At 39.3% G+C, this 10,028-nt stretch overlaps 1 non-coding gene across 1 annotated transcript; it reads right to left on the bottom strand.

Annotated features, from left to right (window-relative positions):
• Positions 1–1,540: 1,540 nt before the first annotated feature.
• Positions 1,541–1,612, bottom strand: TRNAE-UUC (transfer RNA glutamic acid (anticodon UUC)). The gene has a single exon. It is a non-coding gene; the product is annotated as a tRNA-Glu (tRNA).
• Between the last annotated feature and the right edge of the window lie 8,416 nt (positions 1,613–10,028).

The following is a 10,028-nucleotide window of genomic DNA, read 5'->3' as shown; positions in this document are numbered from 1 at the left end:
GAGGCTTGCCCAGCCTGATGCCAGCCTCTTGGAGAGCCAGCTTGGGGGAGAGGCTGGACGGGTTGGTGGGAGGAGAACAGAGGGACAACGTGCTGCCCTTTGACTAATTTCTCTGGGGTCTCCTGGTCTTGCTTTCACATGGCTTCCTCTACTGATTTTTCTGTCATAGTTTGAACAATAGCCCTGTCAATATATTTTTCTTGAAAAAATGGTAGACAAGGCTTTGCTCTGTGAAATTGTGCTCAGGAGGGTGACAGCTTGCTTTGCTCTCTCCCAGTCACACTTCTGAGTCTTGGTAACACTCCATGGAAATTGTGACATTGACAGTGACTTCTCCTTACTATGAAGTACGATTCTAAAAGGTTAAGTTGGCCTGCTTATCTATGGGTGAATGTCCGTCTATCCATCCGTCCATTCATCCATCCATCTTTCCATCCATTCATTTTTCCATCTTTCCATTCTTTTACTCATTTTTTTTAGTGGTTTTTCCCTCTTCCTGGCACAATTGCATCCTAAGGAATTTTTGTCATTGGGTATGATAACTCCATCAAATTTTGTTTGCTTATAAGACAAATCAAAGAGAATATGGAGAATGAAATGACTTTGTTTTGACAAAATGGTGGAATCCTGAATGAGTGTTGTCATTATTATTTTCACTGCTGTCATCATAAAGTCTGTGCAACACAATTTTTTTCTCTTTTGGTGATATCGTTCTAGATATATTTCCTTGCAAATATGTGCATATGCTTATTTCATGAAAATGAAATCACATCCTATAAACATTTTTGTGGCCCTTTTCCCTCTTAGCAATATACCATGAACACTTTAAGTTCAAATTAATAAAGCTCTTCATAATAATTTCAATGGCTGCATGGCACCCCATTGTCAGAACGTGCCATAATTTATTTATTTAAACTCCTGTTGTTAGGGACAGTTTGGAATTTCTCCATTCTCATAAACATTGCTGCAATGAACATTCTTGCATGTTTAACTTTGTGCTGTTGTCAACAAATGTCCTTCTGATAGATTTCTGTATTAAATTCTGATAGAATTGCTGTATTAAGGGCTTTTGATACATGCTGTCAAATTCTCATTTTTCATGAGTTTCTCTCAATTTATAATCCCCCCCAGTAAAGCATGAGATGTTCGTCTCTCCAATGATTTCCCTCCATAGTAACACTAAGCAATGGCAGTGAGCATTTTTAACTATTGAAAACTTTTCCATGTATTATTGACTAGTTGCTTTTCTTGTTTTGCGAACTGTCTGTTCTATATCCTTTGGCCAGTTTTGTCCTGAGCTGTTTATTTTTTGGTAAGGTCTCTTTATATAGAAATGACATTTTCTCAGTTTATTATTTATATTTTGACTTTGATAATGATGTTTTTGAGTTACAAAATCATTTGAGATAGTCAAATTTATTTAATTCTTCCTTTGTGGTTATTGCATCTGCTGTCATATTGAGGAAAGACTTCCAAGTTTATATAGTTATTCTACATTTTTTTTTTTTTTTTCTGCATCGCATGGCTTGTGGGATCTCAGTTCCCCAGCCAGGGATTGAACCCAGGCCACGGCAGTGAAAGCCCCGAATCCTAACCACTGGACCACCAGGGAACTCCCTAGTTATTCTACATTTTGTTCTAATATTTATTTTAAAATATTTTTATATGACTGGACCCTATTTTGGAATATGGTGTGTATTAGGAATATAATCTTTCATTCTAAAATAGTTAGTAGGTTGTTAAAGAACCATTAATGGACTATTTTATTATTTCCTCTGACTTGAAATTTCATCTTTATCATATACATAGATTTCCAATTCACGTATTGGAATTCTCTTTTATTCAGGTTTAAATAATTATGCCCTCACTAAAGTTTTGAGCTTATTAGTATAGCTCCTCTGCATTTTTTGCTAAGACTATTCTTAGATATTTTATAATTTTTATTATTATTTTTATTTATTTATTTAATTTTATTTATTTATTTATATATTTTTATTATTTATATATTTATTTATTTATTATTATTTTTATTATTAGTTATTAGTTACTTTTAGTGGGATAGTTTCCATTTTATTTTCTACCGCTTATTGTTGGGATGTAGGGAAGCTATTAATTCTTGTATACACATTAATTTGTGTTACCAAGTGCAAACTCGAATAATGTGTATATGATAAATTTTAAACTGTTAGCTAATATTTTAAATTGAAGCACACTGGAATCTTTTATGAATGGATTTTGTTTTGGATTTACTAGATACATATTTAATAGGAAGAAAATTTGCTTTGAAAGATGAAATTGTTGCTGAACATCCATATCATAAGGAATAGCAACATTTATTTTAAAGGCAGGCAGCTTTTTTTCTTTAGGAATAATCTTAGTGAGTTTTTGGTCATGGAAGTCTTAGATTGGCGGAGGGTGAAGAAAGGAAAATGAAGGGGACTTCCCTGGCATTCCAGTGGTTAGGGCTCTGCACTTCGACTGCAGGGGGCATGGGTTCAATCCCTGCTTGGGGAACTAAGATCCCACAAGCCCTGAGGCAAGGCCAAAAAAAAGAAAAAAAAAGAAAAAGGAAGGTGTTCTGTTTAGTAAAATAACAGGAACATTCCTAAATTCCTCTGCCATCTGAAGAGGCGGGGGGTATGGGGAACCCCAAGGATGAGAATAGAAGAAACTATGAGGAGTAATGACCTCAGTGGGGGGAGGAGTACCACGAAAATAGAACTGCTAAATAATTCCTTGTAAGGGGATTGTTCCTTGTAAAGAACAGTGATATTTATTAATAAATTATAAGTTGATTCCTGTTCTGAACCCTGTTGTGATCTGTTGTAGAATAGAGTATATTCACACAAAATTTGAGATATAGTAAGGTCAACAGATCAGCAAACGATTGCCACTGAAAAGATAGTTTATTGCTCACAGTTCCGGAGAGAAGTGGGGATGCTATACCACCTGGGGTCACATGAGGAAGCACCAGGGTTGGTCATGAAGAAGAAGAAGGGGGAGGAAGTGTGGGTAAGCATTGATTGTGGTTTATTTGGAAAGAAGCAATTAAGGAGGGGTAAGCAGGCTTAGATTGCTAGTTTGCATAACTTTAGAGGCTCTGGAATACAGAGGTGGTTCCTAGATGTCTGGGGTGATTGGGGCAGGTGGATAATGGCCAAGGATCTGAGAGCCCTATAAAAAGGTGATTGGCAGTGTGGACTCTGTATTGGCTGGTGTGTATTTGAAAGGCATGTCCCCAAGCAGAGGACTCCTCTTGAGGGGGCAGGGGTGTTGAAGGAGGCAGAAAGTCAAGACAAGGGCACTCAAACATAAAGCAGAACAAGGTATGTCCAGCACATGCACATAGGGCAAATATTAAAGCACTGAGTTTACAGAAGCTATAAACATGCTTAATATTGATATGTAATCCTTCTCAGTTTTTTAAACTTTCAGTAAAGTTCTGTTATATGCAACTGTCTTATATTAACGGTACTTTGGGGAATACAGGAAACAGGGTTATTTTCCATGTTGCAGGTGTTGCTACAGAGAGTGAATAGAGTAGGAAATCAAAGTAGGAGGTGATCAAGAGAAACATAAGCGCTCCCACCAAGAATTCTCAGAAATACTGAGGAAGGCTATGTGGATGGAGGCTCAAGTCAACTTATTTGGAAAATAATGCTTCAGGGGACTTCCCTTGTGGTCCAGTGGTTAAGACTCCATACTCTCAATGCAGGGGACACAGATTCAATTCCTGCTCGGGGAACTAAGATCCCGTATCCTGCATGACACATGGCGCGACCTAAAAAAAAAAAAGCTTCAGGAAGGCTGGAGGAGGTGGAAACACCCAACAGCAGCCCTTTGGGTTATGATGGTAGGAATTATAAATTCTGGAGGCTTTAGGGAATGGTTTGAGGGCTGGTCTGTTCCTAGAGAAGGGCTCTCTTACAAAAGTGATTCTTAGGGCTTTTAAGAGTCATGGTAATGAATTTTGGGAATCTGATGAAACTGATACATTTTCTCTCCATAAAAATGTACAATATTTTATATACCATGTCAGGAGCTTTACAGAAGCCCTAGAGCCCATCTGTAGATGCTGGTCCATGAACCTGGGGAAAATACCTCCCAATATTAAAGTCATAGTAAAAGACGTGAACACTATATGGTCTCCTTAAATTGGTCACAACACCTATAGTCCAATTACGCATCTTTGATACTCCCACATGTTAAATGAAAAACTACTTTTTCTTTAATCAAGGTTGGTTCCTTACCTATAATGTGGTGTAAAGTCAGGTTGACTTAGAATGACAGAAGTGTGACTTTTATCATAAATGCCAGGACAGTTTTCTAGTATTTATTATTAAGACTTAAGATTTTTCTCTATAGGCAATGAAGTTAAGGACTCATTTTCATACCCTTGTTTCTATCTAAGAGTATGGATAACACCAGAAAATCTAATTCTTTTTGGTTCTGAGTAGAAGAGGAGAAATATGATTATCAAAAGAGATTTTATCTTCAAATTATTGAAAGTTTTCTGAATAGTTCAAAGGAGAAATAAAGATCACATAATGACATAATGAAAGCCTGCTTGACATTTTTCTTAAAATTTTAATGAGGTAATTTGATAACTTATAGCTGTTTAATACCTGCCTCGGGACCACGAATTAGAAGTAATTTCACTGGTAAAATGATACCTAGAGGGAATAAAACAAAGCCATCTATAAGGCTTTCATAAGACATATTTCAGGAGCCTCCATTTATCAACTTATCTATCTTAAGTTGCAGTAAGAAAGTGTTGTATAATAAAGAATTTGTCTGGTCTTTGCCCTAGGTTCCTGGGGTGGAGATTTTAGGCCCTTGGAATTTTCCCAGTAATAGAGGTAACTATTATTCTTAGGGCACCCCTCAGACCACACTTAAGTTTATGCTAATAAAGTGACTCATGGGGCACCTTAGATGGCTTCAGGGTGGGGGCTGGCCTTGCTGGAAAGGCCAACCATGTGATTAGAGGGATGCAGCTCTGAGCCAGGTGATAGCAGCCCAGCCTCTGGCAGTGGGGAAAGCAGCCAGAGATTGAATTCAATCACACTGCCAATGACTTGATCAATCACACCTACCTAATGAGACCCTAATAAGAAAGCTAGACACCAAGTTCGGTCAGCTTCTCAGTTGGTGAACATATTGATATGCCAAGGGGGTCATATGTCCTGATTCCACAAGGAGAGGACGTGGAAGTTTCATATTTGTGAACTTCCTAGATCTCATCCTAAAGGTTTCTTCTTCTGTCTGGTCGTGGTCTACATCCCTATAATAAAAACCACAATCATAAATATAGATCTTTCCCAAGTCTTTCTATTAAATTATCAACCCTGAAGGGAGTAGAGGGAACCTCTGAATTTTTAGTCAGTTGGACAGAAGCCTGGGAACTCCAGGTCTTGCATCTCAAGTGAGGGGGTTCCTGTGGAGGTTTGCCCTCTCAACCCATGAAGTCTGTGCTAACTCTGGGTAGTTGGGTAGTTAGCATCTAAATTGCATTGCAGAAGGAGTTTCGGTGGACATGAGCAGAACTTCCTTCAGTAAGGTAGTTGGACATTGGAACTGGCTATACACTGAATAGGTCAGATCTCTCCTAGAACCTCTGGAGGATGCACAGCCCTGCCAACACCTTGATCTTGGTCTTCTAGCCTCCAGAACTGTGAGAGAGTGAATTCTGTTGTTTGAAGCAAAAATAAAAATTAGCTTTTTTAAAAATAGATCTTTATTGGAGTATAATTGCTTCACAATACTGTGTTAGTTTCTGTTGCACAATAAAGTGAATCAGCCCTATGCATACACATGTCCCCATATCCCCTCCCTCTTGAGCCTCCCTCCATTGCAGCACTATTTACAATAGTCAGGACATGGAAGCAACCTAAGTGTCCATCGACAAATGAATGGATAAAGATGTGGCACATATATACAATGGAATATTACTCAGCCATAAAAACAAACAAAATTGGAAAAAATTAGCTTTTATACAGTAGTTTATGTTGAGATGGTGCCAACTGGGACTTTCAGATTTTACCGCATTGGATTAGGGAACCAACAATTACCCCTTGTTATCCTGTTTAACTCTTTTTTTTGGCCACACTGTGTGGCATGTGGGATTTTAGTTTCCCGACCAGGGATAGAACCTGCACCCCCTGCAGTGGAAGCGTGGAGTCTTAACCACTGGACTGCCAGGGAAGTCCCCTGTTTCACTCTTAAACAATAATCCCATGAGATCGGTGTGGGGAATGAGGAAAATGGATTTCAAAAAGGTTAAGTAACTTGTCTGAGACCAATAATAGAGAACATAATGGATCTGGAATTCAACTATACACCTGTCAGACCTCCTCAAACCCAAGGAAGCTTTGTTACTGTACCTACCATGGTCAACATGGAACAATAGTGGTTTCTCTGTTAGAACTTTATAACTGTAGTGACACGAAAGGCTGAATCAAGGTTCCCTCCACTTTAATTTTTTTGTTAAAACTTTTACCTCATTATATCAGTGGAACATTGTTACTTTTGGCAAAGGGTGATACAGTCAAAATAAAAATAATCTTGATAAAAAATAACCTTAGAGTTTCTTTTACAGAGACAATGGATTAGCAAGAAAAGTCTCTGAACACTGAGGCAAGGGTCTGTGCATGTACCACTGCCCCATCGGACAGGATGAGCTAGTTGGAAAAATTAGTGTTTCAGTGATAGCCGAGGATAGAGTTAACCATTGGTGAAAAGGGTCCCAGTGTCCTGCCTCCCGTCCCTGCACTGTGTGTGTGTGTGTGTGTGTGTGTAAGTGTGTGTGTGTCTGAACATGTGTGTGTGATGACATTATACTCCAGGTCGGCTAGGAGTCTGTGAGTGCTTCCCTTCCCAACTAAGGCCTGAGGAGAAATCCAAGCTTCACAGAGAATCCCCTCCCAAAGTATGGTTTGGCAGTGGCAAATCCCCAGATGGGAGGTCTGGGCAGAGGGACTGAGGCTGTCCCCTGAGTCACCTGTGGACCTCGAGGAGTGCAGGAGAGCATTAGAAAGGTCCCTATGTGCTCAAGAGTAGAGTAGGATTGGCTGAGAGAAGGCTGATGGGCTAGAAGTGGTCTCCAGTCATGAATGCAGGGAGGTCATGATGCAGGGAAGCAGTCAACAGATGTTACATGGACCATGTGAATGAGGAACCACCAAGGACCCAGGAAGATGAGTTACATCTCTGTGGATGCTCATGGAGGACAGAGAAACATCAAGAACCAAACACCTCATCTGTGGAAGCACAGGCACTTTCATAAATTCCTCAGCATTTTTGCCCTTGGGTAAATAGTGGAACAGTGGGTCCCTGGATGTTACTTGGAAAAAAATTCCTGAATTGACTAACTAAAAACATGGAATGACTGAGTGAGTAATCATTGATTTGACTGAGTTTACCTAGAAATTATTAGATAAAATTTTCTGCTTTTGGGTAGTAATAGAAGCTCAGGTAAGAAATTAAATTCAGTTATAGGAAAATAAAATACAGTTTTGCATATTTGAGTTTATGACTGTAAATATTCATTCTTCTCTATGCAATAATACAAACCAAATTAGAGTGTTTCCCACCTGCCCCCATGTTTTTCCATAATTCTTCATCGATTTCTCTCTTATTTCCTCCCATGCAGGCTGAATTGCTAGGCTACCCCTGTCAGCTTTCTCAGATTTAGAGGCCAGGAGCACCAGGGGACTTGGAAGATGTCAGGTTGTTAGTTATTATTGTAATAACTGTTTGGTTAAATTAAAGCTCTATGAATTTGCATACTGAAAAATTTCAGATGATTCCTATTTATTTTAGCTCTGTTCCTTTTGCAATAAAAGCCTTCTATTTAATTATTAATTTGGCTGTTATTTCTGGCAATTCTTGGCTATAAATAAATGTTTTAAAAATCTTATCCACAAACCACTAAGGATTTTTTTCCTGGTGGTAGAGCTGTTATATATGAAATTTTGACTCTGTAAGTAGTGTGTAACCATGAATAAACACTATCAATGTAAATTAAATTTAAATGATAGTTTCTTCATGATTTTGGAAGGACTGGGAACAAAGAATACAATTTAGACACAACTTAAAATGTCTTATGGTGACTCAGTGACAAGAAGTCACTATTAGAGATTGTGCTGGTTAGTTTTATGTGTCAACTTGGCTAGGCTACGGTAGCCAGTTACCAATCAAACACTAAGTCTCTCTGTGAAGTTATTTTGTAAATGTGGTTGACATATCCAATTAGTTGACTTTAAGAAAAGGAGATTATCCTTGGTAATGTGGATGGACCTCATTCAATCAATTGAGAGCCTTAAGAACAAGACAGGTTTCCGTGAGGAAGAAGAAAGTCTGTCTCAAGATAGCAGCGTCAGCTCCTGCCTGAGAGTTCCAGCCTCCACTATGGATTTCAGATTTGCCAGCCCACACCATCCTGTAAGCCCATTCCTTGAAATCTCTGTCTCTCTGTCTCTGTCTCTGTGTCTCTAATATAAATTATATTAGAACATCTAGAACTACTTTCGGTACCAAAATCTGTATCAGTCAAGGAAAACAGTAAAACTGGTTTTGTTTTCCTTAATTGATACAGGTTTTGGTACTGAGAGTAGTTCTAGAGGAACTGAATCTTAAGGATGAGTTTTCTGAACTGGCTCTGGGTTTTCTGGAATCAGCAATCTAATATGATTGGATTTAAAGGCACGAATGACTCTATTTCGGGGGCACTGGTAGTCCATGGCATAAAGCACCAATAGAGATACACAAAATACCACCACTGGATACTCCAAATAGTTTTAGGAGGTAAGGTTATGGGTGACCATGAGCTTGAAACTTTAGAATGTTGTCAAACTGATGAGTATAATGAGATTTACTGTTGTTCTTAACTGCACTGGAGAAAGTGTGGAAAGAAAAAAAAATGAGCTCAGGGCTTCAAATTCTCAGCTGCATAAATGAGCTCAACGTTTCTATTTCTACCCTGAAAGAAACCCTTATCTCCCGTAGCTTCAGAGCTGAGATTTCTAAAAGTCAAGCTGAGAGTATCATCCTGGAAGTGGCTGAATTATAATTCTAGTTGAATTCTCAACCCTGCAGGGTGTCTCCTGTTAACGTGAAGACATTGATTGGGAAGGAATGGGACATATGGGGAGAGCCTGATGAAGCTGAGGTTTCGTTTTTTTTTTAAATAAATCTATTTATTTATGTCTGCGTTGGGTCTTCGTTGCTGCACACGGACTTTCTCTAGTTGTGGCGAGCAGGGGATACTCTTCGTTGTGGCTCGCAGACATCTCATTGTGGTGGCTTCCCTTGTTGCAGAGCACGGGCTTTAGGCGTGTGGGCTCCAGTAGTTGCAGCGCATGGGCTCAGTAGTTGTGGCGCACGGGCTTAGTTGCTCCGCGGCATGCGGGATCTTCTCAGACCAGGGCTCGAACCCGTATCCCCTGCATTGTCAGGTGGATTCTTAACTACTGCGCTACTAGGGAAGTCCCGAAGCTGAGGTTCTTGAATGACTAAATTCTGCTGAATTTCCTTTGACAATAGAAGTAGCCCTTCCACCCCTGTCTGAGGAGGTTAACCTTGCTTTGTTCCAAGAACCTGTAATGACCTCCACTGAGGTAGTAGCCTGGAAAGAAACTGCTGATTCTCCTGAATGATGGTTCTAATTTATACTGACAGAAATCCAGAGAATATGTGTTAGGAATGGATATTAAAGTTGTAGGATAATGGTGGAAGGAACGTAGTTTGATCAGGCTGAATTTATTGTTATGGATCCACTAAGTGTAGATTCTGGAGTCCACGTTGAAGCCCAAGGGGTTAGAATGGGCTCTAACAGTTTGTCTGGTTGGTTGGCTAAAACATGGACCAAAAGGTAGCCTCCACAAAATAAAGTTGGAATGCCAGGACTGCCTTGGCATGCTGTAGAGGAGGATATCCAAAGACTGAAGGAGACTGAAATATTAGAGTGGATTTATCATGTTTATTTTCCCCAAGTGAGGGTTCCAGACGACACTCTTTCACCATGGCTA

This window comes from Lipotes vexillifer, unplaced genomic scaffold (assembly GCF_000442215.2).
Source record: "Lipotes vexillifer unplaced genomic scaffold, Lipotes_vexillifer_v1.1 scaffold702, whole genome shotgun sequence".
In the NCBI taxonomy this organism is placed as follows: domain Eukaryota; kingdom Metazoa; phylum Chordata; class Mammalia; order Artiodactyla; family Lipotidae; genus Lipotes; species Lipotes vexillifer.
Note: the sequence above shows the minus strand (reverse complement) of the source record. Positions and strands in the feature narration are given on the sequence as shown.